Source organism: Pogona vitticeps, chromosome 5 (assembly GCF_051106095.1).
Source record: "Pogona vitticeps strain Pit_001003342236 chromosome 5, PviZW2.1, whole genome shotgun sequence".
Classification (NCBI taxonomy): domain Eukaryota; kingdom Metazoa; phylum Chordata; class Lepidosauria; order Squamata; family Agamidae; genus Pogona; species Pogona vitticeps.
In genome coordinates this window covers 55,110,537-55,138,038 of record NC_135787.1, presented here as the reverse complement: position 1 = coordinate 55,138,038, position 27,502 = coordinate 55,110,537, and the positions used below count along the sequence as shown (strand labels likewise).

The following is a 27,502-nucleotide window of genomic DNA, read 5'->3' as shown; positions in this document are numbered from 1 at the left end:
GCACACTGAGTACCACAATTAGTTCTAATAATCTTCCGTATCAGACATGCTTCCAAGCAGACATGCTAGGCTGGGTTTCAATAGCTGCACAGGGACGTGAACCCACTCACCTGAGTCTTACCCCACCACAGCAGTCACTATACTACACCGGGGACTTACCTCCTGGGAACTGCAGAGAAGACTACTCCACTCTTAGGCTCAAGAAAGTATTCTAGCACTAGACTGAAATGTGAAAAACACAAGTTGGAAGATAGATGATGTAGAGGATAAGCAGATGGATGAAAGGAAATTAAATGCACAGAAGGTGAAGAGGGAATGTGTGTTGGGCTTTGGGGGGGGGTGATGATTCTTCCATCCAGAAAATGGTCCCAAATAAACCACCTGCCCACAACAGAGGGAGAAAGAAAGAGATTACTGCAGATAATGCCACACATTTTCAATTATCTCCCCCAAGCAGCTGCCTTTCAGGTGTAATTGAATGACAACTCCCATCATACTTGCCAAGATGGTTCTGGATGATGGAGATTGCTGTCTAACAAATCTGGAGGGCACCCCATTGGGAAAACTGTTCTGGAACACAGGTAAATACCCGCAGCCATACCCTTGCTTGCATAAATGGGTGGCACATCAAATACCACATGCTGGATTGGTTCCACCTTAAAAGTAGTCACCCAGGAATCACCAAACATAGAGAAGCAAAGGGACAGCAGTTCTCTACCCTTTTAAAAATGGAGAGCTAAATTCTCACATACAAGAGCATAATTCACTTTAAAGATCACAAATTATTTTGATTCCAAAAAGAGGTTGTTGCATTGGAAGAAGAGGCTTCAGCTGCAGATCATGGAACTGTTCAGCCAGCAGTGACTGGGAGATTCTGAGAGATACAGTCCCAAAAAAGATTTTTTGGAAGCTTTAATTTACTTCTGGTAACTACTGTAGCCTTTGCCACTGTGGTCCCTGCAAGTACTACAGCAAAATGGTATAGTGGAAATCCTTTAAAAACAAAGTCTAACACATCAAGGGGAGAGGATGTAGGCCAGTTCACTCTCTGTTGTGTTCTTGTACTACAAAGCCCTTTTAAAATGTGGGATTATTCAGAAACTTTTCATATTTTTGCACTGAAATGAGGCAGCAAACTGGACTGGACCACTTTAGACTAGAGCTGAGATGAAAGCTACTTGAAGGCACATAACTACAACAAATCCCCTCAACGGTACCATATCAGACTTCCAGGTGAAGAGTTTGTGAATAAGGAAAATCCACTTTTTAAAAAACAATTACAAAAATCTCTTGTAAAGCTATTCTTCTATACTTTTCCTTCCCGATTTTTGTTTTGTTTTTTCACATGGAGCAAGGTTCACGGCATTGATGTCCACATTGCATCTGTCAGAAGTGATATCATCCATTCAGTTTCAGAGCTGCTTCTACTACCGGAGACACCAAACAAATCCAACTACATATTCAGAGAGTTTAAACCAAGCTTCTTGTTTCACTGGCTTTATTGGGACCACATCTGGGTAAGACACTGAGATTTTCACATGGTTCCCCCCCCACACACACACACACACACTGAACATTGCTATGTTCTGGAAGCAGGGCTGAGTACACATTGAAACAGCATACAACACAAGAGTTTTGGAGAATTTTGGCTGACCTGGGACAACAGGGGTCCTGGAACATATTTTGAATGTCTTATAGCCAAACAAATGGATGCACTAGGAATACATCCCATCCACTCCAAGATTTACTCCTTGCATCTTTAGGTTGCAGTTCTTGAAATCCTTAGTAGTGAATAAATTCCTCTAAACTGAACATTTTGAACAACAATAAAAACACACACAAATTAGCCATTCAGTCCATAAATAAAATCAAAATGCAGATTGAGCAAGGTCTGAAGTATTACAAAACCGGACACAAAGGTGAGGAGCTCTTGAGTTGTTCAGAAACTTTTTGTCAGGCTTAATGGTACAAAAATTAGGAGGAGAATACACAAACATTTCAAAAATCTGATCTAATTTATGAGGCGGCAAGATGTTAAAGATGAAGTCAGTGTAGAGAAAGGGAATTGGAGAATGAGTTTGCAACTTCCTGGGATATACATGTCTCCAGTCCTCCACTGAGCAAAAGGCAGGATGAAATACAGGCAATTATACCTTGTCTTGATGAAAGCCCCAGGTTCTGGCTTGATTTGAAAGCATAGTCTCACACTGTCTCTGTGTTAACTGAGCTCAAGATTATAATTTAGAGCCCATACTAAACACTGAACATAACGGCAGTTGAATCAGGCTCACCACCCATTCCAGGCTTTCAAGGTAAGTGCGATATTTGAAGGAGTGGTTTTCCCAGTTCCCTTCCCCCAGGGAGTTTCCATGGCTGAGTGGGAATTCGAACTCTCTTCTCCAGAGTCCTAGTCGGCCACTCTGTCCACTACACACCAACCACACGGGGAGCCTCATAATGTGCCTTTATAGAGAGTTTTCTTAAACTCCAAGTAGCCTTCTCTCTCATAGGTGGGAGCACCGCGAGGTTGCCCTCCAAGACACACGTTGCTTGGAATGAGTCCCCTTACAGTCGGCTGAGCTGACTTCTGCGTATAGACACACACGTCGCTGTGTTTCCCGGTGGCAGGGAGGGAGGGCCCAGTGGGCGGAGGCTGGTCCTTCTGGCCCTCTCCTGGAGAGGAGGAAAAGAGCCCCCTTCAGGCCACTTGGAGAGCGGCTGGATCTCTGGAATGCTTTACTAGAATAACGAGAAGGAGCGGGCCAAAGCCCAGCCTGAAGTTACTGGCCGTTTGTGCCTCTGAGACGACGACTCCAGCTCGAGGACACGCGAAGAGAAACGAGACCCCTTATTTTATTTATGTTTACGTTGAAGCCAGCGAGCCCCCCTCCCTCCCCACCGCCCATTCAGAGCAGCCTCTTCCCCTCCCACTAAGATAATGGCGGGGCGCCTGAAGAGCAGCTTGCCTTAACTGGTGGTATATTTGGGGGGGGGGGGGAGAGAGGTGGGTCCTGTGGAGGCGGCTGTCAGCGGTGACAGATCCCAGACCCAGGCGCTACTGTTGGGCAGATTGAGTTTCTGAGGCAAAAAAGCCCGCGTCCTTCCGCCCCCTTTCCCTCCTTTCTCCACTGACGCCTCCCCCCCCCCCCAAAAAAAAGCCACAGCCTGGCTTGACAAGGGAGGGAAGCGCTTTGCCCCGAGTCTCCCAGCACCATTTCTCCTGTTCGAGCGGGAAACATTGAGGGCGGCTTCCCTGCTGGGTTTCAAGACGCCCTCCACGCCGCCCTCCCTTCTTCCCGCCCTCCCCTTCTCGCCTCTTCCCAGCCTCTCTCCCCCCCCCCCCCCAAAGATCCTCACCAGGAAAACGCCGGACGGAAAGGCGCTCTTCAGATAACCCGAGCGGGCGGAGCTCCTTCTGGCGGGCCCGGAGGCGACGGCGTCCAACAAAGGGGGCTCTTGATTCCTCTTCCCCTCCGGTCCGCCCGCCCTCCCTTCCCTCGAACCCATGCAGGCGGGAAAGGCCGAAAGCGCCGACCCTGGAACTGCTGGCAGGAAGGGAATGAGGTGTATAGAAAGAGGCCATTTGGGATTTCCCGCTGGGTACTGAGTGGCCGAGACACACCCCAGGGATGATGGTAGTGAGGGTGTCTTGGATCTCGGTTGTTCCAGGTAAGGCTGGGCATGGGACGTCAGTTTATAGATTCTCCCTCAATGTTAAGCCTCTTATGGGGCGGTTGGGCAGAATGATGGCGCTGAAACGGCAGCCTCGAAGTGTGGCATCTGGATATGAAGCGGGGTGAGGGGCGGAGTGATCCTTCTCTCTACGCCCTCAGAAACGGAAACGCCAACATGAAAAGATTAGGATCGCTTGTTTTTTTTTTCCTTCGCTTCTGCGCCTGACCAGGAGTTAAGCCAGGGAGTAATCGAGGCCGAGGACGGAGTCTACAGCACGATCCACCAACCTATGAAACGCGAGGCTTTTGGGGATGAAATCGCCGTGCAACCCAAATCCTCCGTTTGCTCCATCGCTCTGACTTCTTGGAAGCTTGCTCTCAAGTAAGTATGGGTCGTGTTGCAGCCTTAATTCCTTCTCTTCTCCGCGTATGGCCACTCATGTCCTAATCAACTAAACCTTGAAGCTTCCATTCCGTGTGAGCAGGGCAGGTTTTCAGGATCGGCGTGTAAATTAATGTCAGCAGTTTATGGCCTTGGTTGGTAAACTCACGTGATGCACGGACCGAATCAAACGTGGGCTAAGACTTCTAAAGTGGGAGGACCCAAGTGGTGCCTGTCTTATTCCGGAACAAGCCCCATTTAAATGAGTTTGTTTTCCAAATTCTCAGAATTCCATCCTTCTCTGATATTGAATCTTATTCTGGTCAACAGGAGAGTCTTTAATCAGCTGGTTTAGGATCAAAAAGCATGCGTAGCTGCTGTCGTTATAGGAATTATTCCATGTTTTCATGTGTGTATTTCAGAAAAAGTGTGTTGTGCGAACACACCCTGAATTTCACTGTTCCTAAAATAGACTTTCCTTGAGAACATAGGAGGCTATTTAACAAATTCTCCAAATCTCAGCACCATCATTGTTATGTCAGATTTATTTGCAGCAAACAAACCTTTTGGCGTCGATTTTGCTGGGCGTCTTCAACTACTGGACTTCGAATAAATTGACTTATGGGGGGGGGATGCTGCTGGACTCCCAAAGTGGTTTCCATTCATATCAAACTTTTTAGTACTGGGATGACGGTCTCTCAATAGATTTTCAGATTCGAACGATAGAGTTGACACTCGGATACATAATATATTCGTTTGAACTAGGTGACAAGTACTGTACCGCTAAATCTGAAAACTCTCACCTGCTACTTCAGGATGTAACCCAGTTTCATTCAGTACAGCAGATGGAGAGATTGCCACTGACTTCGTGTAAGAGGTTACAGTTTTTAAAATTGTGTTTTTATCTTTGTTTTTATTATCCTGTTCTTTAAATTTGTTGTCCGGAAACAATGGAAAACCAATGGGTTTTCACTGGATCCTAACGGTGAAGCAACTTTACGGCTCAATTCTGTGCGACTTTGTTTAGACATAAGTCTCGCTGAGTGCCATGAGAATCCTGCCTTCTAAATGTGTTGTGAATTCAGCCTTCATTTGACTTTTCCTCCTCCTCAGCTGCTGACAAACGGTTTGAGACTGCGACAATCCTCACACCATTTCACCAGGGAGTAAACTGTAGCGTGAATCTGGAAATAAGAAGCACCGGTCACACCTGGATTTGCATAGTATTAGTCAATTCCTCCAATCCATCTCGATTCATCCGCTTGTGATGGACATTTTTGCTTCCAAATTTAAAGGGTGTTGTTTTCTCCTCCTTCTTGCCGCCCTCTGTTTTGTTTTGAATTTCCTCGCCCACTTGGAAGGTCTGCATGAGCAAAATGCAAGACTGCAATTAGGAGCTGACTCGGGAACCGTTTACATTGTGCGAGAGGGACCGTGGGCTTTTCCCTTAACCTGCCAAGAAGGCGATGGTCCTCGGTGTTTTGGGAGAGAAAAGGGAACCATGTGGTTAATGCAAAATACAAATGCGTAGGTGATTTCTTTATAGACCTCTAAAATATCGCCATACAATCTGCGAACTTTCGTGGAGCAGGAACATCCTCTTCCTCAAGCGTATACTCCTGTGAACTTCGTTATTTCTTTGTGGTCTAAACAAAAAAATGACCTGAGAGGGATTGGAAAAGTTCCTGTATCGGCTACAATCCCCAGAATTCCCAGTCACGCTGGCAAGGGAATTCTGGGAGCTATCGTCCAAACAAGGAACGTTTCCGATCTTTGGATCGGAACTAATCTAAGGATGCAAGTTCATGGCAAAAGCATGTTGTCAAGACAATACTTTAAAAAAAATCACAATGTGAGGTTTCATGAGTTGATAACTTGTCATTCCTTTATTGTCTAGGATTCTACGGCAAATATACGATTTAAAAAAACATATATTTCTCAGATCTATGTGTGTTATATACAGTAGTTATAACCCAAACCACAAACCAGTTCTGGGAGGATTCGGGTTGGATTACATCCCTGACTTCAGAGAGACTTAAATCGACCCAAATACAAAGATTGCTGTTGATCGGGTGACAAGAGGAAGCTATAAGATGCATTAGGAGTCACTGAAGATGGTGTGCTTATAAGGTGATTCCCGAGCCAGTGTGTGTAGAGGATAGAGTGATGGACTCGGACTCAGGGAATGTGGGTTCAAATCTCTGCTGGGCCACGGAAACTCACTAGAGGGTGGCACTGATTTTTTTTTAATCTTTAAATATCTCATATACCTTGAAAATACTTTCATGGTCGCTGTAAATCGAGTGTACTTTGAAGGTGATCGCGAAGGCTGCGGCTGTTCTGAAGGCTGCGGCAGACGCTAACCCGGAAGGCAACTGCATAGAAAACACTGAGATTTGCTTCTGATTAAGTGCACGTATGACTAGGCTGAACTACTGCTAGATATAAATCTCTAATTTGGGGGCCTTATTCGGAAGCCTTACTGAGTTGAACAGGAGGTATTCTTGAAAAAGCCTGCATAGGATTGCTGGGCTGCGCCGCTTCAGCGAAGGCAAATTTGAAGCAGAGTGCTCTATCAACGCGTTTCTAATAAGGGGGGGGGGGAGTTACTTACCTGCTTGAAAACAAGACCCAGTGATTCCACCTTAAATCTGTTTTAGGGGTTTTCCGAAGGTTCCAAATGGCTTAGTTTTGCCTTCCTTCTTTGCTTAGAGGTGAGAACGGATTTGTATGTAAGAGAATCATGGATTGATGCAGCAGGCAAGGCACCAGTCCTCCGCTCTCCCCTTCCTTAGTGAGGCCTTGGAAATGGGGGGGGGGGGGGAGAGAGACAGAGAAGCTAGACCGGCGATGCGCCCCTATTCCTTCGGTGAATCTGAGAAGACGCTTTCCGCCTTAGCTCTTGCGGCAGTTACTCAAACTGGACTACCGTAGTGTCTTGTGCAGCCCGATTCCCGAGCTGTTTACCGGAAAGGAAGGAACCCTTGCAGAATTCAGTGGAATTCCCATTCCGCTACCCGAGGGAATGTGCCCTGGAATTCCAAACGTCTCTTTCCTCCTTTAAGCCAAATCGGTGCAGCTTGTAAAGCGCTTGTGTGAATGCTTGCTGTTACGAGTTTAGCACAGTGGTGATGAGGCTTGGGCCTTGCTGGCCCTTCACGAATGCAAAGGGCTTTTTCTTCCTCACTCGTCTTTTTCCTCTGCGGCCGCCCTTAGAGCTTTCTTCTTCTTCTTCTTCTTCTTCTTCTTCTTCTTCTTCTTCTTCTTCTTCTTCTTCTTCTTCTTCTTCTTCTTCTTCTTCTTCTTCTTCTTCTTCAAGCGTTTGCTTAAAGGGCTTTTTCTTCCTCACTCGTCTTTTTCCTCTGCGGCCGCCCTTAGAGCTTTCTTCTTCTTCTTCTTCTTCTTCTTCTTCTTCTTCTTCTTCTTCTTCTTCTTCTTCTTCTTCTTCTTCTTCTTCTTCTTCTTCAAGCGTTTGCTTTTAATTGTGACCCTGGGCTGGTCCACAAAGCCTCCTGTTGGGAGTAGTTAGTGGTGGCTGCATGGGTTGAGAAGGAAAGACCTCCCAAGTGGCTCCGGCCGGCGTGTCAGCGAGAAAGGGACTCTGTTCATCGTCCAGTCTCGCTCTCATCAAAGGCCCGGCAACCGAGGGGCCGAAGAGGCTCCTTAGTGGCGGCGGAGGGGAGAACGGTAAACAATCCCACCCCCCGCGTCGCCAATCCACAATGCAACCTTCTCTTGCGACCCCCTTCCGCCACAGCCTCCCCGTCTTCTCGTCTCAACGTCCCCATTCCAAAATCTTAAGGGACTTTTCCCGCAACTTTTTGGAGGGGATGCAGACCGAGTAAGTTACGTTTCCGGCTGCCTGGCTAGAATGACGGCGAAATTCGGTTTCTTGTTCTTGTATGTGAGGATTCGGTTTTATAAGGACGAGCCATTTTCTAATAAGGCCCTTAATTTTTTTATAAGCCTTTAAAAGAACACACAAGCAGACAATTAATTCGTTTCAAAGTCACATTCTTTTCACACAAGAGAGGAATTTTGATGAAGATCGCAAAGTGAACAAAATAAATGCATCTCCCAAGTAAGTGCGTGGCAGCCTTACAGCATAATCGGGAGCCCCCGCTGCCTACTGGGTATACTCACAAGTAAGTATGCACAGAATTGCAGCCTAAGACTCCGGTGAACAAAATAAGGCAGGGTATTCACCAATCTTCTGCATAGATTTATTCTGCAAGCCTATGCACATTTACCTGGGAGACAGCCCTCTTGAAATCAGCTGGCCTTGCTTCTAAGCAAAGACTCCTGGGATTGCAGTCGGTTTAAATCCATTTCGTCTCCTGGCAAGGCTGTGTACTGTTCTCTAAAATGGATGGGGCGAGGGGCGGGAAGAGAACGAGACAAAGAATGGGTGCGTGGATGGACTGATGATGTATGAGTTTTTCACCGGGATTGCCCTCTTAATGGGCTGTGCGAGTTTGAAGAATTCGTCAACTGAGCTGAAGTAATGCAAAATAATAGTTACGCCTCCTGCTTCTACAGGCAGGTATCCAAAACACTTCAACTTGGAAGCAAGCCTCTTTGAAATACCACAGAATATTCAGCTCCAATCAGAGCCCTTGGCATTTCGTCCAGGAGTGAGTAATTATGGATCGAGGTGCGATTTAAGGGGGAACAGGAGTCTGCTTTTGCGTAAGATCAAATATTTTTTTTATTCCAAGGTAAATGCGTCTGCTTGCAAGTAACCCCCCTTTTAAACATTCAACACGATTACCTTGCAAGCACGTACTGCAATGCCACGCTCCCACAAACCATTTCGCCCCACCAACAGAAGAGTCTCACGAGATTTTCAGCTTCAGCAATGTTGAGGCCGACCCCTGCCGATAACAGGCGGGACCTGTCGGGAAAGGCTGTATCTGGAGGGAAAGGACGGCCTCGCCCGAGCAGCGAGAGGAACGCCATCTGCCCCGTGAACTGCAAGCCAGAGAAAATCAAGGGGACCGACCTGTATACGTGAATGCATGCATGTCTTCACAGCAGTGGCTTTAGCTATTTCCCATCTGCTTCAGCTGGACCAGACAGTGTCTCTCCAGGCAGAAAAGCGACAGATCTGGGTAAGACGGGTAGATTTATTGCAGCAAAATATTTTCATGCAAATTTAAATAAACACAGAATAACTCGTGCTTTCTGAACGCCTGTCCTTGTTCTTACACACATTTGGGTTTTATATAGAAGTGCGACAGAATTACATTTCCTTTTATATACTGCAGTGTTTTGACTTCTCTTTGTACACAACTGCACGGGTATTGTGTGTATATTCAACACGTGTATGGAAGGAAGTGAGATCCAGAATCCATCAAAGGTTATGTCATAATAATTCTGCTCCTGTTTTGCGCATTTTAAAATTATTTTACTGCAACTTAACACATAGGAATTCCTTGGTATTTTGGGATGTGCAGGGAAGGGGTAACAAAAAATCCCACTCCCAAGTAGGGAATTAGCCATCGAGTCTATGTATGTCTACTCGGAAACAAAGTTCATTGAGGGCCATATTTTTCCCCTCCCAAGTAAGGAGTGTATATTGCATTGTACCTGAGTTGGAAGTAACTGGATCTCTTTGATCCGAAGCTACTTGCGCGGCGATTCGAAAAAAATTAAATGGGAAGTTAACCTTTAAACTTATTGATCTAAACTTGATCTGTTGCCGAGCAAGCCGTTGAGGGTTTCCAGCCTCACTGCTTTAGATGCACTCCCTTGCTTCATTTTCTTCAAAAGCCACTTCAGCTGAGGTCCCTGTTTTTTTACCTGGATTGGTCTGTCGACCCGGGTGTTGTTGGTCGGTGGCCTTCTTAGAATATGTATTTGATTCCTTCTTAGTGATTTATTGTGGTCATGGCGACCTCTTAAGAATAGCCTCTTCCTTCTTTTGAACTGAGACCTTGATGTGTTAGTTTTAAAAGGGTACTTCGTAAATTACATAAAAATAGAAATGCAAATCATGACACGCACAGCTAACTCCTGAAATATAGCTGAATTTACGTTGTTGTGTCCCTGGGACAACTATGTGATAACACAACACCATGTCCCCTGCCGAAAATAAAATACCGTTTCCATTGGTAACATAGGTGCAGTGCATTTTTAAAGATACAAGGACTGATATCTTAAAATACCGTAAAATTCGAGGTAAGTCTAGAGCCGCTCCATACTGTATCTGAAACATCACAGACGACGGAGGAAGCAAAGTCTGGAGATCCGAGAAAGAGAGCAAACGGTACATTGAATTGCCCCAGGTTGTAACGAACTCAAATTCCGGCTGAGGCTCCTATTCAAGTCAACTGAGATGGTCTCAATTCTTACCCAAATAAATTTGAAATTAATACAGATCAATTAAATTGTTGCTTACAAGTGACCCGAAGATAACATTTTAGGGAGCCTGTTCCATATGGGATTAGTAAAACACCTCCAAAATCAGAAGATTTGGTCTGAATTTCCTTCTGAATTAAAGCAGTTAGGATCGCAGCGCTATTTGCAAGAAAAAGAGGAGCAACTGTATCCAGCTGTACTTGAAAATCTGCTCCAACCCAAGTTCCCTTTAGGTGGGCTATGAGATTCGACATGCAGTTTTTGCCTCTTTCCGCACTAAAAGGACCGAAAAGAGAAAATATTTTGGTCGTGGGACTGAATTAATTCCCTTTAAGGACTCGACTTTACGCTTCCACCCACCAATCGCTTAAGCCTTAAAACGAACCCCTAGCGTTTGAGACCCGCGGGTTTGAAACCTCCAGTCTCAAATGCCAGGGGTTCGTTTTAAGTCTTAAGCGATTCGTGAGCCACCCAATATTTCATCTTTCTCTCTCTCTCTTTCTTACCCGGTTTGATCCTGGCTGATTAGGCAATTATTGGCTCAGCCTTAATGTTCGGAATCAAAGCAACATCAGTCCTGGCTTAAGTCAGTCAGATTTGTAAATCACATGGTTGGGAACAAAGAAGAATGGGAACAAAGAGGGGGGGGTTAAGAGGAGGGCGTAAATCGCAGTTACAGCTCTAAAGACCCTTTGTCATCGTTTACACCTGAACAAGTTCTTCCTCTGGCGGAAGGAAAATATGCCATTATTTCTCTATCGTGACTGTACACAGATAAATAGGGTAGCCCAATAAGTAGTTTCGAGGGTCTGAATGTCCATAAATCAGCTGTAGATGCGCACCTCCACGCCCCCTGTTCTTTCACACACACGCTCGAGTCAAGACCTCTAATTACAGACAGGAGTGCCAGCAACCTGTGAGATACAAGAAGTGCGGGAAACATCGGAGACTCACAGACACCGTTATCAAAACCAATCTGGGGAGTAACAGAGGCAGGATACCGAGAGTCATGTCCTTCTGCTGGACATGAATGCGATTTTCTGAATAGCATAATCATTACAGTTGCTAATACTTATGTAAGTCCTTGCCCAGAGGATTTTCCAATGTTTTAAAAATTCTTGCATTTTAAAAACTTTAGTTTCATACACCATGATCCTGATGATTTAATTTTTCTTGCCTTTGTGTGTGCCCGCTCTTATTTGTTTCTCTTCCACTGTATTATACCTCCCTCCTCCACCTTTGAGACTGATTTTCCAGTTGTAGAAATTCCTGTTTTCACGAGGGCATCACCATGTAATTTCTCTCCTTTTCTGTCCAGGCACAATCACTGCGACCGAACCAACCACCCAAAGATCTCCATATAGTTCAGCATTTAAACATGCTAATTCATCAGTATGTTCTGTTTTATTCAGCTGAGCTTCACTTCCAAACTGGCATGGACAGGATTGATGTTTTACAACCTAGTGCTTTCAAGTTCAAGAACAGCAGTCATCTTAGATCGCCCACAAACATTAAAGATGGAATTAAAGAATACTGGATACTTGTGGGAGAGAGCTTTTTTAAAATGATGTAACTCTGACATTTCAATAATCAACAACCAGAGAAGGATAAAGACATCTTGCTGCCCAAAGCAGAAACCCCTAGTGCTAACCCTCTACTAAGAATACAACGTTTTAAATAAGAAACCCTTTTAGTAGCATTTAATACTATCGACATTCCATCTGCCTAATGGTAGGGCCAGATTAATTTCATCAACAACTTCTTTTCTCCCCAATAAACAGAAAAATGAAACTAGATCATATTTGTGCAGAGAAAAGACCTCCATAAGTTGTTGTCACAAATTATTCTGTTGGCTACAGGGGGACCAAATGAAGCCACTGTCTTCTGCATCGGTCTTGGAACTTTATTCTGAATGAATAACCTGGAAAGCTTTCTGGAAATATCCTCCAAAAGCTTTGAACATCAGATTTCCTCCCATGTGTCCTATCCCCACATCTCTCCTTCCTCCAAGACCGTACAATATCTGCTGTGAAAGAGATGTTCAGCTGATATTTTAAAAAGTCTTCAAAAACTGCAAGTGATTAACATTCCATCTCATCATCACATTTCCTTTCCTTCTGTCTTTCTCTCTGAAAAGGTGGGGGAAGATCTGTTAATCTGCACAAACTTGAAAAGGAAGAGGTTATGATAGAAGAAGCCCAATTGCTGGTCTCAACCACCGTAGGTCTACTGAATTAAAGGACCATACACATTTGTTGGTTTAACAACTCTTATTCATTGAAGGTTATTCACTTGTTTAGCACTGAAAATTGAACGTAGCCCTGTGTAGTTGATTGTGCTACTTAGCCTGGCTTTCCTCCTGGTACCCCTTACAGAAATGGAAGTAAAGGTCATTCTTTTGACATGGAAATAGCTGTTCCCCAATCCCAGAGGTGGAGGTCAACAGGTATGTGCACTCTGCACGTGCTCCAGAGTCCCACTTCCCTCACTTTGCTTTAGACTTGGCAATCAAAACTGGGTTGGAGTGGAACCTGAAGTCAAATTAAACCCAAGGTTGAAAATGAAGTGCTCATAGTTCATAAGGTAGAATGAATCATGAACATAGCTAACAGGCTGGAGTGATATTCTCAAACAAGAGGAAGGAATTTAAAAAGTTAAAGCTTTAGCTTAGTGAAGATCTGTAGAGCAGGCATCCCTAGTTGGATGTGGAAGGGAAGATATCTTTGGAAAAGGGAAAGAAATAAGGCCAGAAGACTAATCATGTGCCAAAACTAATCTCCGCTATTCGATTCATACAGGAGAGAGCACGTTGCTTTAAGTAAATTCACTGAACTCACCAGGGATTTTCAATGGATTTGGTGGATGAGCTAATTCCTTATGAAACTGACAGTTTGTAGCTGTGTAGAAATAAACACCTCTTCCAAAAGCATATGCTGGGAAGCACCATATATTAATTCCCAGATTATTCAGAATTGGCCTTGGAGGTAGAATTGCAGAGTATTGTCTTGCGTGAAAGAAAAAGATGGTCCAGATCCACCGATCTCAATTTTCCTACTGACGTCAAGGGGTTATGAATGTTACCCTTTATGCTCTTTGGCACAAGCAACTGGGTTCCCTTACTTCAGATTATTTTGGATTATGTCCTGTGTTCGAGGTCCTTTAATATCAGTAACTCGTTTAGGCAAAAGCGATGAGTACATTCAGCTCGGAAAACTTGCACCCTATCCTTAAAACATTTATTGCAAGTAGAATTCACTTTATGTGAGATGCATTTCGTCTTGGGGTCTTCCTATGATTTTAACGATGAAAGGGAGTTTCTGACATCTGTTAACATCCTCTGCAGCCCAGAGATTCCAAGAAACCTAGTAAAATTTTACGTATGAATCCAGAGTTCTAGCCCCATCCCCTCTCCAAGATGCCTTGATCAAGCACATGATGTGGTCTACAATTACTGTTAAAGCAAGGACATGCATCCCTTCCTGCCTCACCCACTAACAGCCAGCCACCAAGCCTGGCCGGCAATGTCTCCTTCTCTCTCCGGCCCGTTTCGGAGACTCCTGCGGAACTGGAAAATTTTCTCATCCTTCTGGTGTTCTTTAGACGTTCTGGCAATTGTCCTGTTCTAAAACAAGAGCAGATCTCCACTCACCCCCGTTTATCCGTACTACTGAAAGTAAAACCAGCGAAGAGCCCTATGACACCTTAAGAACGAACGCGTTTTGTTTGCCATAAGCTTTGATGGACGATGGATAGTCCTCTTCTACAGTCCACGAAGGTTTATAACAAATAAAACTTTTTCCTCCTAGGTAAAGACTCTGGTTTTTGTTTTCTTTTTAATTTTTGGTTTGTTTGTTTTTTCTGCAAGAGATTACAGGTCAGCCATTCGGAAAATGCTCAAAACTACTATGTTAATATTGTGCAGTGAGTCCGAAGAGACTTCGGGTCTACGGGTCCTCACGGCCTCTGAGATTCACAGGCCTTCTCAGTTAAAGGCGCATTGGTTTTACTTCCTGGGATGCCCTTTCTCTGGGGGTGTGTGCAAAGAATTTGACAAAGGTAGGATGGACTTCTGATTTTTCTTTGCACTTCATTCGAATATACATGGAAAGAAACCACACTGGCAAAGCTGGGATGAGCCAGCCCTGCACTATCTAGCTGCTTTTTCAGTTGGTAGCTGTAATTTATTTATTTATTTATTTATTTATTTATTTATTTATTTATTTATTTATTTATTTATTTATTTATTTATTTATTTATTTATTTATTTATTTATTTATTTATTTATTTATTTATTTATAGGCCCTGCAGTGCCATTACTTGAGAAAATAACTTTTGGGACCAAATCCCAACATCCCTCCAGAAAGCATATTCTGAGAGCCGTAAGTCTTCAAAAGTAATGCCTCCCCCCCACCTTCCCCCGTGCAGCCCGTAATACAGAAAACTTCACAAACCGGCTAAAAGGAAACGGTAGCCTTCCAGCAAGCAAAGCAGCAGATGTTTGTTGTATGCTCCAGACTGGGGGAAGCTCTGATTGTTCCAGTTTCTGAAATGCAGGCCATCTGGAGCGAAGGGCTCCTCGAGTCTCTCCCATTGGTTTCCTTGGGTGACCCCGGCCAAATCCAACCGGTTTCCTTGCCGCTCCGACTTTTGCCAACCTTCGGTGGAACAGCCGAAGGAACAGGCCGAACAGCTTAAGCGTTATCTGAGGAGACGTCAGGCAGCATCGACTCCCAGCCCCTTCTCGAAAGGCAGAAAGTCGCCGCCGGTTTGCTTCTTCTGGGCATCTCCGTTTCAAATAGGAGACGAGTTCTCGACGTTTAGACCATTGAGTTCGCTGGCAAATGAAGGCAAATCTTTTATTTGGGGCAGACACGCCGTGAACGAAACACCGTTCCCCAAACACAAGCCAAGCCAGTGAAACATGATCACATTCTAGTCTCGAACTCACTGGACGGACGCAGTGCCCCCCGACTGAAACTGATTTAGAACACTAACCAGACCAATTTAAAAGCGGATGCATCCAAAGCCCGTGAATGCTGCCCATAACCCAGTGGTGTAGGTTTGCAGCATCAGGCATGTGTTCTCATTTAGAGGGGAGTCAGTGTCATTACATTTAGTGAGGTTTACTTCTGGGTAGAGATGTAGAGAGCCTTGTGGTGCAATGGTTAAACTGCAGTATTGCAGTTAAGCCTTTGCTCATCACCTGAGTTTGATCCAAGCAGATTCAGGTAGCTAACTCAAAGCTGACTCAGTCTTCCATCCTTTCGAGGTCGGTAAAATGAGTACCCAGCTTACTGGGGAGCAAAGTGTTCCTTGCATAATTATGTTGTAAACCACTCAATGTTGTTGTTTCAACTTACATATTATGGGGCACTATATAAGTCAAAACAACAACAACATTCCACTGTACAGTCCTCTAGTTTCAGTGGGAAAAATCCGGAGCTTGGCTTTTTAAATGGATTGTTGTACCTTATTGTTTCGAATGTGTTTTGGAATTGTTTATATTGTGGGGGGTGTGTTTTTTAAAGAAAAGGTAGCCTGTTAGTCTGTGCTAGCACATCAGACAAATTTTTTTAAAAAAAACAAAAATAAATATTTAGACCAAAAAATAAAAAATAAAAATAAATAATAAATAAAGAGGACAAAAATGGTGTGGCATCTTAAAAACTAACTGCTATAATTTAATGTGAGCTTTTGTGGACAAGTCCTCTTCCTCAAACAGTTTTTAATATAATATTTTTTTGACCCTCTTTGTTATAATTTACAACACGTAAACCAGCCTATTGCTCAGGATTCTGGGCAGTGTAGTTAAAAAAAGTGATAATTCCAAGATTTGGGAGAACTCGGAGGAAATTTGCATATGGTTTCCAAATATTTACTGGTTTCCTTTCTGTGCCACTCCCCTGTCTTCCACAACAGAACGGCATTTTAGATTCACAAAAGCTCTGCCAGATAAAGTCACAAAATCTTGGATTACTCCAGATCTCTTTGGTGAATTATAGTGCAAGAAACCCACAGGAGGGTATATCCATGTTCTGCCGCCAGCCTAATCAATACAGAAGGAGACCCCCTTTGAGCTCAGGAAGGACCCCTTTGGAATAAAGTTTTCAGAATTTGAGCATCTATCAGTTTTGGGTTTGTTTGTTTATTTCTTTCTTTAAACATTGGCTGAGGGATTGGTTGCCAACCCAGAGAAGATCCCAGTCTCAGGGCTCAATTTGATCCAGGCTGTAGTAATCTATCCTATGCTCATAAAGCCGGAAAAGGGTGCATGTATCTATATAAAGAGAGGATCCCATACACAATACCCAGACAGGCCACCAGAATGGACAGATGGGGCAGAAGGACAGGGGCTGCACCCAGTAAACAGAAAAAAAACCCCAGACGTGATTAAGTGAAACAATACACATTGCCTTCTAAGTACTGTAAACCCTAAAATTATGAGTCTGAAATTATATAGATACAATCAGATCAGATTATTGCACACAAAATTTCTGTCTTCTTTAGAATTGTCCCAAATATTTAAATAAAAACTTAAAGAAAGAGTTTCAGATCAAGGCACAAGGCAGCCAGCATTTGTACCCAAGATTTTCTTCCTCCTTTTCCCATCTTCGTTTTTGTTGTTCTATGATGACAAATTGCTTCCAACTTACATGACCCCTGTGATTTTTTTGTTGCTGTTACTACATTATCTCAAGTCGACTCCAACTTATGGTGATGCTATGAGTGAATGATCTCAAGAATGTCTTATCTTCAACAGTTCTGTTCAGTTCTTGTAAACTCAAGTCTGCGTCTCATATTTGTTCTTCCTCTTTTTCTACTGGCTTCCACCTTTCCCATCATTATTGTCATTTCCAGGGAATCCTGTCTTCTCATGATATGCTCAAATTATGGCAGTCTCAATTTCATACTTTTTGCCTCCAGAAATAGTTCGGACTTGATTTGATCTGTGACCCACTTATTTGTACTTGGTTGTCCAGAGTATCTGCAAAGTTCATATCCAGCACTGTATTTCAAACAAATCATTTTTTTCTTGTCAGCTTTCTTTACTATCAAACTTTCACATCTGTACATAGTGAGCAGGAATACAAGCGTGTAGATAATCTTGGCCTTGGTCTCAAGTGACACATTCTTACACTTGACAATCTTTTCTAATTCCTTCATTGCTGCTCTTCTGAGTTTCATTCTCCTTCTGTTTTACTGACTGCATTCTTCATTTGGAATAATGACTGAGCCAAGTTATACAAAATCATTAATCATTTCAATTTCTTCATTGTCACTGTTAAAGTTGTGTAGTTCTTAATGTGCTTATGATTTTTGTCTTGCTGATCAACTGCAGTTCTGCTTTGACAGTTTCTTCTTTTACAAATGTCCATTCCTAACCTACTGTTAAGGTATTTGGAGCAGCTTAAAGGCAATCACTGGTGGGGGAAAAAAAAACAAAAAAACACCACAGCCCCTGCTTGCAGGTTTCCAAACCACATGACTTTATGGATGCATACAAGTAAGGATGAGATTCCAAGTATAGAATCTAATGCATATTCAATTCTAGTAGACCTTATTGTTTGCTAACTGAGCCAGGAACTTAATTTGGTTGTGTAGGCAATCCTGACCAATCAGTTTATTGCATACCCCCAGTATACATGACCCACTGTTTGGTAAAATGACAAAATTGGTCCCATGATGTAGGTGCTGGAATAAAACACCTCCCAGCACCTCCATGATGCCCATGATGGATCTATCTATTTGCAGGGATTTGTTTATATAGGAAATGTTTTTGAATATTATTTCTCATCTAAAATGAAAATGAAGTTACAGGGAGGTCTCAATTTCCATCTCTTTCTGCTTCCTACATGTGTAAGTCTAGCACAGAGGAAAAAGATTTTTAGTAGAGGTGTTAATTTTCTGACTGAAGGGACTTTTAAAAAATGTTTGGGGACCACTGAAAAATCTGATGTCCTTTCTGGTGCCATCTGTCAGTTTATCTATCATTTTATCCCCCACCCCTCTTTTCTTTGTCTAAAGTGATCTTGAACCAAAGCACAATACAAAATCCATGAAAAGCTCTATTCTTGTTATAATGATTCATTCATTCACTCATTCAAGGATTCATTCCCATCCTCTCTTTTCCTCCAATGAGCTCAAGATGACAATAAATTAGGTCCAGAGCTACACTCTCCTCTTATCCCTCATCATTTGCAGTGCTGGTTAGGGCTGATGGGATTTGCAGTCCAACATCTGGCAATGCACAGCTGGTCCACAGCTACTACAAAAGACACATTTCCCTTGCCAGTCACTCCTCCTCCTTTTATATTCTACTTCTCATCATTAGAGAAGGAAGAAAAAGGGAAAGTATAGCTATCGAGGGAGAAATTACCACATTTTAAGATAGATTACTTCCTGGGAAATATTTTAAAGCTGTGGGTTGTTTTTTAAATCCCTATTTATAGTTCAACCGTCCCTTGCTGTGTTCCAACCTGTCTTGGAAACATGAGCCTGTCAATCCTCTGATTAATACAATGGAAGGGAACTCGAGCGCCACCCACCGTTTTATTTTGGCAAAGCAGGGAGATAGAGATGGTTTTGGCACCCGTCTGCAAAAGGGTTGGGAATGAATCAATCCTGGCCGAGGTTGCCAACTCGAAAGAAATTCCGAGGGGCTCTTTAGAGAGCGATCTGAATGAGAAATACGGGGGATGGCCTGCAGCAATCACTTCGAAGGGCCCTGCCGGCAAAATATCTCCGGAAAGAGCTCAACAAAAGGTGTTAATGGCGAAGCCGCGGCTTGCCAAAATTGATTTCGGATCGCGGCGGTAGAAATGACCGGCAATGCTAATAGCTATGAGACTTTCCATATTGGAGATGGGGGCAGGTGGGGGGAGAGGGTTCTGGAGAGCCGAATGGGCAAGCCGAAGAACGAGACGAAATAAGAATACTAAATAAGACAGACGTGTTGGGTATTGGTATTCACACTCACTGAGTTTCCTGCACAAGGGACGCGTCAGAGTTGCAGTCCCATTGAAGAAGACCTACGGAGACCATCCCTAGTTTAGGGAAGTTATTTTCTTTATAAGAGAAATCCCAGAACCCCGCAGCTGACATTCGCAAGTGTTCCGGAATTGTCACCTAAAATAGTAATTTTTTCCAACTTCTGGCATACCTACAGTAGGAAATAACGTTCTGAATAACTCCAAACGCATAGTTTGCGGGATCTTGAGAAGCTGCCAGCACGCAAAGCTTAAACACGGCTCATGTCGTGATTGTGGCTCTCACAACCGAACGGGGAATGTCATTTTGTTCCAGGTCAACACAACCGAAATTCTTGGCCCTTTGAGGACGAAGATCTCGCAGTCCCGAGGACAACTTTCCTGAGTGTCCGCCTCGCTGAACTGTTTGGGTTTTACTTCTGAGTAGATGTACCTGGAAAAGATCCTGATGTTGGGAAAGTGTGAGGGCCAGAGGAGAAGGGGATGGCAGAGGATGAGATGGTTGGACAGTGTCCTCGAAGCAACCAACATGAATTTGACCCAACTCCGGGAGGCAGTGGAAGGCAGGAGGGCCTGGCGTGCTTTGGTCCATGGGGTCACGAAGAGTCGGACACGATTTAACGACTTAACAACAGATGTACCTAAGAATAGCCGTTCAGGCCTATAGTCGTCACCGTCTCCGGTTATACAGCCGAGAGTCCTGGATGGAGGGGGGGGGCGGTCTGACAGTCGTAGTCCAAAAAAAGTAACTTCGCGCCCAATGTGCCTTTGGAGAGCCGGCGTACTTCGCCTTGGGCATCGGATCGAGCCGAGCGGGCCCGTCCGCATTGCTTGCAGGTTCCCTGGAGAGGGAACGGAGGAACCATTGACACGTATATAACCCCGGCCCGGGCCCACGCATCCCCCTTGCTCCCCTCCAGCGAGCCTTCCCTCGGCCGCTTGACCTCGCTGCCTGATCATCCCAGCCAAATTGGCTTCCGCTTTCCCTCCTGCTCTCCCGCATGACAGATCGCTGGAGCCCTAATGAAGACGAATAAGCTGCTTCCAGAAGCCGACGACAGATCGTCCCAACGGGGGGGGGGGGTGAGGCGGGGGGGGGGAGGAGCGTATATAATTGTGCCGAGTACTGGAAGACGTGGGTTCGGTGGGGAGTTCCCCAGAGGGTGGGGTGGGCGATGCATCTCGTTATGTGGGTCCAGATCTCCAGCCACCAGAAGGACTAATCCTCGTGGTTAATAAAACAAAAACAAACGCGCTGAAGTTAAGAAAATGTGAATCACAGCCTGGAAACCTTATTATGGACTACAACTCTCACAATTCCCTAGGGATTCCAGGCAGGGTTGTTCCAAAAGTAAAGATTCCAAGTCCTAATGTGAACCCAGTGCCATTAAAAGTCACTAATACAAATGTTGGGTTTCAGGGAATCCAACTCTGTGTATGAATAGAGCACGGCAAACTAGGTCTAGTTCTCATCTGAAATGGCAAACCTGAGTCTCGGCTGTATGTATTAGTTATGTGTACATTTATTATTATTATTATTATTATTATTATTATTATTATTATTATTATTATTATTATTATTATTATTATTATTATTATTATTATTATTATTATTATTATTATTATAATACATACCAGGCACAGTCAATCGAAATTATAAAAGCATTGACTGGTATCATATAACAGATACAAGTTTTAACCAAAAACCTAAGTATCTATTAAATATCAGTGCAGGATGTATGCTGTTCCGAATATTACTGGGTTTTGTAGATCTGATTGTGTTATTTCTGAAATCTGCAACTGCTTATAATATTGTGTGTGAATTTTTTGGTTATTTTCAAATGATATCATTCCCCAATGACAATGGGGACTACTGACATGTATTTCATCCACAAGCAGGATGTTTCAATTGCCAGATCTCTGTATGATGTTGTTGTTGTTGTTGTTGTTGTTGTTGTTGTTGTTGTTGTTGTTGTTGTTGTTGTTGTTGTTGTTGTTGTTGTTGTTGTTGTGTTCTTTACAAAGAAAATCTGACATCATCTTTTGGCATCTCTTTTTCTGTCTCGGGAACATTTTTGCATGGAGGAGCTTTTCCAATCATGCAGTCTCCTACAATATAGACTAAACTCAGGTTTACTATCCCAATGACAACGTTCAAATGGTCAGATGCAGTGCTAAACTTTCAGACACCAGGTCATTGTTGTTGTTTAGTTGTTGAGTCGTGTCCCACTTTTCTGACCAGAGCACGCCAGCCCCTTCTGTCTTCCACTTCCTCCCGTTTGGTCAAATTCATGTTGGTCACTTTGATGATACTGTCCAATCATCTCGTCCTCTGTCATCCCCTTCTCCTCTTGCACTCACACTTTCCCAGCATCAGGGTAGGGATGTTTTCAAGGGAATCTTCTCATCTCATGAGATGGCCAAAGTATTGGAGCCTCAGCTTTAGGATCTATCCTTCCAGTGAGCACTCAGGGTTGATTTTTTATGCATTCCAAAGAAAGAAAGGGACTCTAAAATGCATGTCAGTATTGAATTTGCTACCTCCTTGTGGCTTAGGATAGGTAGGTACAAAGAAGGATAGTCTTCTTATATTCTAATTCTATTTCTATTATAATTCAGCTACAAATTCTCTATAAACACTGCCCTTTAATAGCACCAACCAAAGAAATTAGTGACAATTCCCTGAGGAGCCAGGAGTCCTACTAAGCCTTGTGGAAGAGTTAGGCTGTTTGGCCTTAGGCAAGCTACTATCTCATGATGCTTTACAGGTTCAGATGGAGCTTAAAAAGTTCCAATCGTGGGGGTTACCTAACTATTAATGTCTATTGCTGCAGACCTTGTCAGCTTATTGAGGAGCAGATGTACTAAACTCCGTTTAGATTTTTTGACTAAAGCTTCCAGAATTCCAGCTGGCCTAGTTCCCAACATAGTGCTCTACAGAGGTTTGCATTAAGACTCCCATAGTTCCCCCAAACTGCCTCAGGCCTGTTCTAACGGTAGCCTCAAACATGAAAGAGGCATCAGGTTTCTTATCTGTGCCACGGAGCCTTATGCACTATTACCAGCACTAGGCAACACATGGAAGATCAGATGCCCAGTTACGCCGATGGGTCCCTTGAAAAGGTTTGTTCCCCAGTTTCTTATTAAAGCTGCAGCCCTATTGCCTCCCATGAATGGGACTGAGGTTTGTGCAGGTACTCTAGAACACCCATGTGGCTTAGCAACCTTGGGAATGGCACCCCCACACCGGGTGACAATACCTTGACCACACTTTGTGATGTCACTTTTTGTCAACTTTATAAAGTCTCCAGCAGAGACTTTAGGTAGAATCATCATGTCCTCAACAGAGGAAAGCAGCTTGGCAACAACTCCTGAAAACCAGAAAGTGGAAAAGACAGAAGACCTTTCCTCCAACAAAATAACTGGGGTGAGGAAGTCAAATCTATTTCACTGGACTGAGCAGGATACTTCCGACATAGAGGTGGTTGAGGAAAGTTTTCTTCCAGGTACTCCTTTTAAAAATCTGCTTGTAGGTTTCCCAAAACATCCCATTGGGCATCCTAAAATATACCTTTGTGTTTTGGATCCTAAAGGGCTGCTTTAACAGCCTGATTTCATTGCAGAAGTACCAAAAACTTCTGCAATGAAGTGGTAACTTCTGAAAACCAAAAAGTGCAAAAAGCAGAAGAGCTTTCCTCCAACAAAACATCAGGTGAAGTATTCTAACAGTTTGGAGACTGAAATAGGCGGCGGGGAAGGATCACCAGTGATCACAAATTACAACGACTCTGAAGAAGATATGAAATTGGAAGCATGACGCCATCATCAGAAATGGAAGATGAAAGGCAGCTTCATCCAGCACTTTGTCAGCGGCTTGAGCTTAGGAAAGGAAAACTCTGACTTCAAACCCCCACTGAGGCGCCGCCATCATCCTCCATGCCGTGAGGGAATAGGCCAGGTAGGTAGGACTCGTTCAGCCCTGGAAGGGAGCCCATCTAGGAGAAGGAAAACTTTGACTTCAAACCTCCACTGCCTTGTGGCTAGATCCACTGATGGAAAAGGCTTCAGGAGTTAACCTCAGGGCAAAATCTGGAGCCGGAGACCCAGAGGCAGTTTGTGTCATTCTGTCAACTCCTGCAACGTCGCTGAAAACAGTTGTATTGGCTCTTGCCCTTCCATTGGACTATTTCAGTGATGTTCTGCTTGGGTAACAGCCTATCCTCCATATTATTTTACCCAGGTTTCATGCCCTGGAGAGGACACTCCAGCTTTGTGTACAGCATCAAAACACTAGACGCTGTTCCAAGTCCTCCATACAGAGCACGTTACCATAGTCTCTCAAGGTTGAAGGATGCCTATGATGAGGTGTCTAGAACAGAGAATGTCTGCACGTGTACCTACAGCACATGAGCATCCTGTGACTGTGCAACTCTTAGATGGCATTCTCACAGATGGGACTAAAAGTGCTTAGAGGGCGATACCATCTGCTGATATTGAAAATGTAGTAGAAAAAGATAGGAAAACTGACCTCCCCCTCCCCCAAATGTGCATTCTGTGTAATGAAGTTTTCTATTTAGAATTTACAATGATAGAAACAACTCTTTCAATTAAAACAACAACAACACCCAGTCATAGTGTGTACCTGTAACTTAGCCTCTTGACTTACTGGTGGCAGGTCCATCTGCTCTTTGAACCAATCTTTTTAATTTCTCGAATGTGTTGCTAATTTTATTTGCATAGACACCAGTAACCTCACTCCTAACGCTCGTCCTGTTCTTCATCAAACATCCATATGTTGGGCTAAGACATGGGAAGTTTCAGTTTTCTAATGTCTAGAGATTTGAACGTTCCCCAGTCTTTCTGAATGTGCCTTCTCTCTTTCTCACTGAGCTGTGAAGACTGCAGCTTTTAATTCTCTTACCTTTTCCACGTCTGCCCATGGAGCTGGAGACATTTAAGCACACTGATTATTTTGTGTCTGCTTTGTGGCTGTAAATGTAAAGGGGCCTGAAAAACAGTACTTTGTGGAATTGTACGAAACAAGATTTTTAAAAATCAAAGGTTTTTGTTGTTGTTTAGTCATTAAGTCACGTCGTGACCCCATAGACCAGAGCACGCCAGGCCCTTCTGTCTTCCACTGCTTCCCAGCGTTTGGTCAAATTCATGTTGGTAGCTTCAATGACACTGTCCAACCATCTCATCCTCTGTTGTCTCCTTCTCCTCTAGCCTTCACACTTTCCCAACATCAGGGTCTTTTCCAAGGAGTCTTCTCTTCTCATCAGATGGCCAAAGTATTGGAGCCTCAGCTTCAGGATCTGTCCTTCCAGTGAGCACTCAGGTTTGATTTCCTTTAGAATTGATAGGTTTATTCTCTTTGCAGTCCAGGGGAGTCTCAAGAGTCTCCTCCAGCACCACAATTCAAAAGCATCAATTCTTCGGCGGTCAGCTTTCTTTATGGTTGAGCTCTCACTTCCATATATCACTACTGGAAATGTAGTTGAACTTCAGCTCCATTTTTTGTGTTCTCCTCTTTCACCCTCATTAAGAGGTTCTTTAATTCCTCCTCACTTTTTGCCATCAGAGTGGTATCATCTGCATATCTGAGGTGTTTGATATTTCTTCCGGCAATCTTAATTCCAGCCTGGGATTCATCCAGTTCTGCCTTTCGCATTATGTATTCTGCATATAAGTTAAATAGGCAGGGAGACAATATACAGCCTTGTCGTACTCCTTTCCCAATTTTGAACCAATCAGTTGTTCCATATCCAGTTCTAACTGTTGCTTCCTGTCCCACATACAGAATTCTCAGTAGACAGATAAGGTGGTCAGGCACTGCCATTTCTTTAAGGACTTGCCATAGTTTGCTATGGTCCACACAGTCAAAGGCTTTTGCGTAGTCAATGGAGCAGAAGTAGATGTTTTTCTGGAACTCTCTGGCTTTCTCCATAATCCAGAGCATGTTAGCAATTTGGTCTCTAGTTCCTCTGCCCCTTCGAAATCCAGCTTGTACTTCTGGGAGTTCTCGGTCCACATACTGTTGAAGCCTACCTTGGAGGATTTTGAGCATAACTTTGCTAGCGTGTGAAATGAGTGCAATTGTATGGTAGTTGGAGCATTTTTTGGCACTGCCCTTCTTTGGGATTGGGATGTAGACTTATCTTTTCCAATCCTCTGGCCACTGCTGAGTTTTCCAGACTTGCTGGCATATTGAGTGTAGCACCTTAACAGCATCACCTTTTAAGATTATAAATAGTTTGACTGGCATGCCATCATCTCCACTGGCCTTGTTAGCAATGCTTTCTAAGGCCAACTGGCTCAAGGTCAGCAACCACACCATCTGGGTTGTCTGGGATATCCAGATCTGTCTAGTATAATTCCTCTGCATATTCTTGCCACGTCTTATTGACATCTTCTGCTTCTGTGAGGTCCCTACCATTTTTGTCCTTTATCATGTCCATCTTTGCACAAAATGTTATTTTAATCTCTTCAATTTTCTTGAAGAGATCTCTGGTTTTTCCCTTTCTATTATTTTCCTTGATTTTTTTGCACTGTTCATTTAAGAAGGCCTTCTTGTCTCTCCTTGCTATTCTTTGGAAGTCTGCATTCAGTTTTCTATAACTTGCAGCCGCAGTGTGAGAACAGGACTTGGTGAGTCCTTTTTCATTTTCAACATATGAAAGTTACTGGCCCTAGGCTACTCAGTCTCTCTTAGCCTTATCTTACCTCACATGGTTGTTAGGAGAATAAAATGGGGAGGAGAAGAGCCATAGATGCCACCTCGATTTCATTGGAGGAATCCTGGGGCATAAATGTAACTAATAAATAATGTAAACAGTAAAGTTCAGAGAAAAAGGCAGACATGGAAAAGTTCTTCCCTCATATGCACATGTACTACTGCTGTAGTTCTTCACAGGGTTATGTGTTTTGGTTTTTTTAATGAAAATAAATATAAAACTACTGCCGCAGTTTCCCATGACAACAATCTGAAAACATAACTCCAATATAGAAAGAAATAGCAAATCTTTAAAAAGTTATTGTTTGTTTTGGTGTTCCTATAAAAGATTTCAATTAATGCTGAACCACTGCATTTTTCTTCAGTGGAAAGAAATCCATGGCAGCCTCTGTGTACACAGGAGAAAGAAGAGTATGGATAAGCAAGTTTTTCTTTGGATGTTATTTTGTTATTTATCTCTTACTGTTAAGTCCTGCTGAACTCAGTGAGGCTTACTTCTGGGTCGATAGCTATGGTGTTGCTTCACAAGACTGTGACGCACTGGGATGGACTCATCTTTCATATCAAGGATATATTGTTGAAATGCAACTTCCATCATCCTCTAACCTCCATTATGCTGATACTGACTAAGCTAGATGGCAAGATTTGTGGAACCACATACTTCTCAACCCTAGTTTAGGTGTAACCAGAAAGGGAAGAGTTGTCCCCAGGGCAGGGCAGTTCTACGCCCATGAAGTTTTGGCACTGCTCCATGTAGGAAAGGCAAAGGTAAAGGTTCCCCTTGACAATTTGTCCAGTCGTGTCCGTCTCTAGGGCACGGTGCTCATCCCCATTTCCAAGCCATAGAGGCAGCATTTGTCCAAAGACAGTTTCCATGGTCACGTGGCCAGCGCGACTAGACACAGAATGCCATTACCTTCACACCATGATGGTACCTATGTACTCGCATTTCCATGCTTTTGAACTGCTAGGTTGGCAGGAGCTGGGACAAGCAATGGGAGCTCACTCCGTCACATGGATTTGATCTTACAACTGCTGGTCTTCCAACCTTGCAGCACAGAGGCTTCTGCAGTTTAACCCGCAGTGCCACCAAGTCCCTGCGCATGTATGAAGAGTGTCGCAAAACAGACTCCGACTCTGATTTATTTTTCTCCAACCTGAATAACAGTGTTTGCCTTTTGTTTTATGGACAGGCACTGGGTGGCAGTTTTAAGCTTGGAAAGGCAAATCATAAACAAGGCAAGGATATTTTTCAGAAAACCTATGCAGAGAATTGGTCATTTCCAGCCTCAGGGGGATTCCCATCTTCCCTCTCTTCATCTTCTGGCCAAGCTGAGCCTCACATCACAGATCTCTAAGACTCAGC

The 27,502-nt window shown here is 43.7% G+C and overlaps 2 long non-coding RNA genes across 2 annotated transcripts; one reads left to right on the top strand and one right to left on the bottom strand.

The window, feature by feature from the left end:
* Nucleotides 1–1,481: 1,481 nt before the first annotated feature.
* LOC140707551 (uncharacterized) lies at nucleotides 1,482–3,488 on the bottom strand. The gene is made up of 2 exons (XR_012087679.2): nucleotides 3,358–3,488; nucleotides 1,482–2,817 (listed from the first exon to the last, which is right to left on the bottom strand). It is a non-coding gene; the product is annotated as an uncharacterized LOC140707551 (long non-coding RNA).
* Nucleotides 2,740–16,541, top strand: LOC110084239 (uncharacterized). The gene is made up of 4 exons (XR_013545471.1): nucleotides 2,740–3,669; nucleotides 3,905–4,056; nucleotides 11,735–14,472; nucleotides 14,716–16,541. It is a non-coding gene; the product is annotated as an uncharacterized LOC110084239 (long non-coding RNA).
* The last annotated feature ends 10,961 nt before the right edge of the window (nucleotides 16,542–27,502 follow it).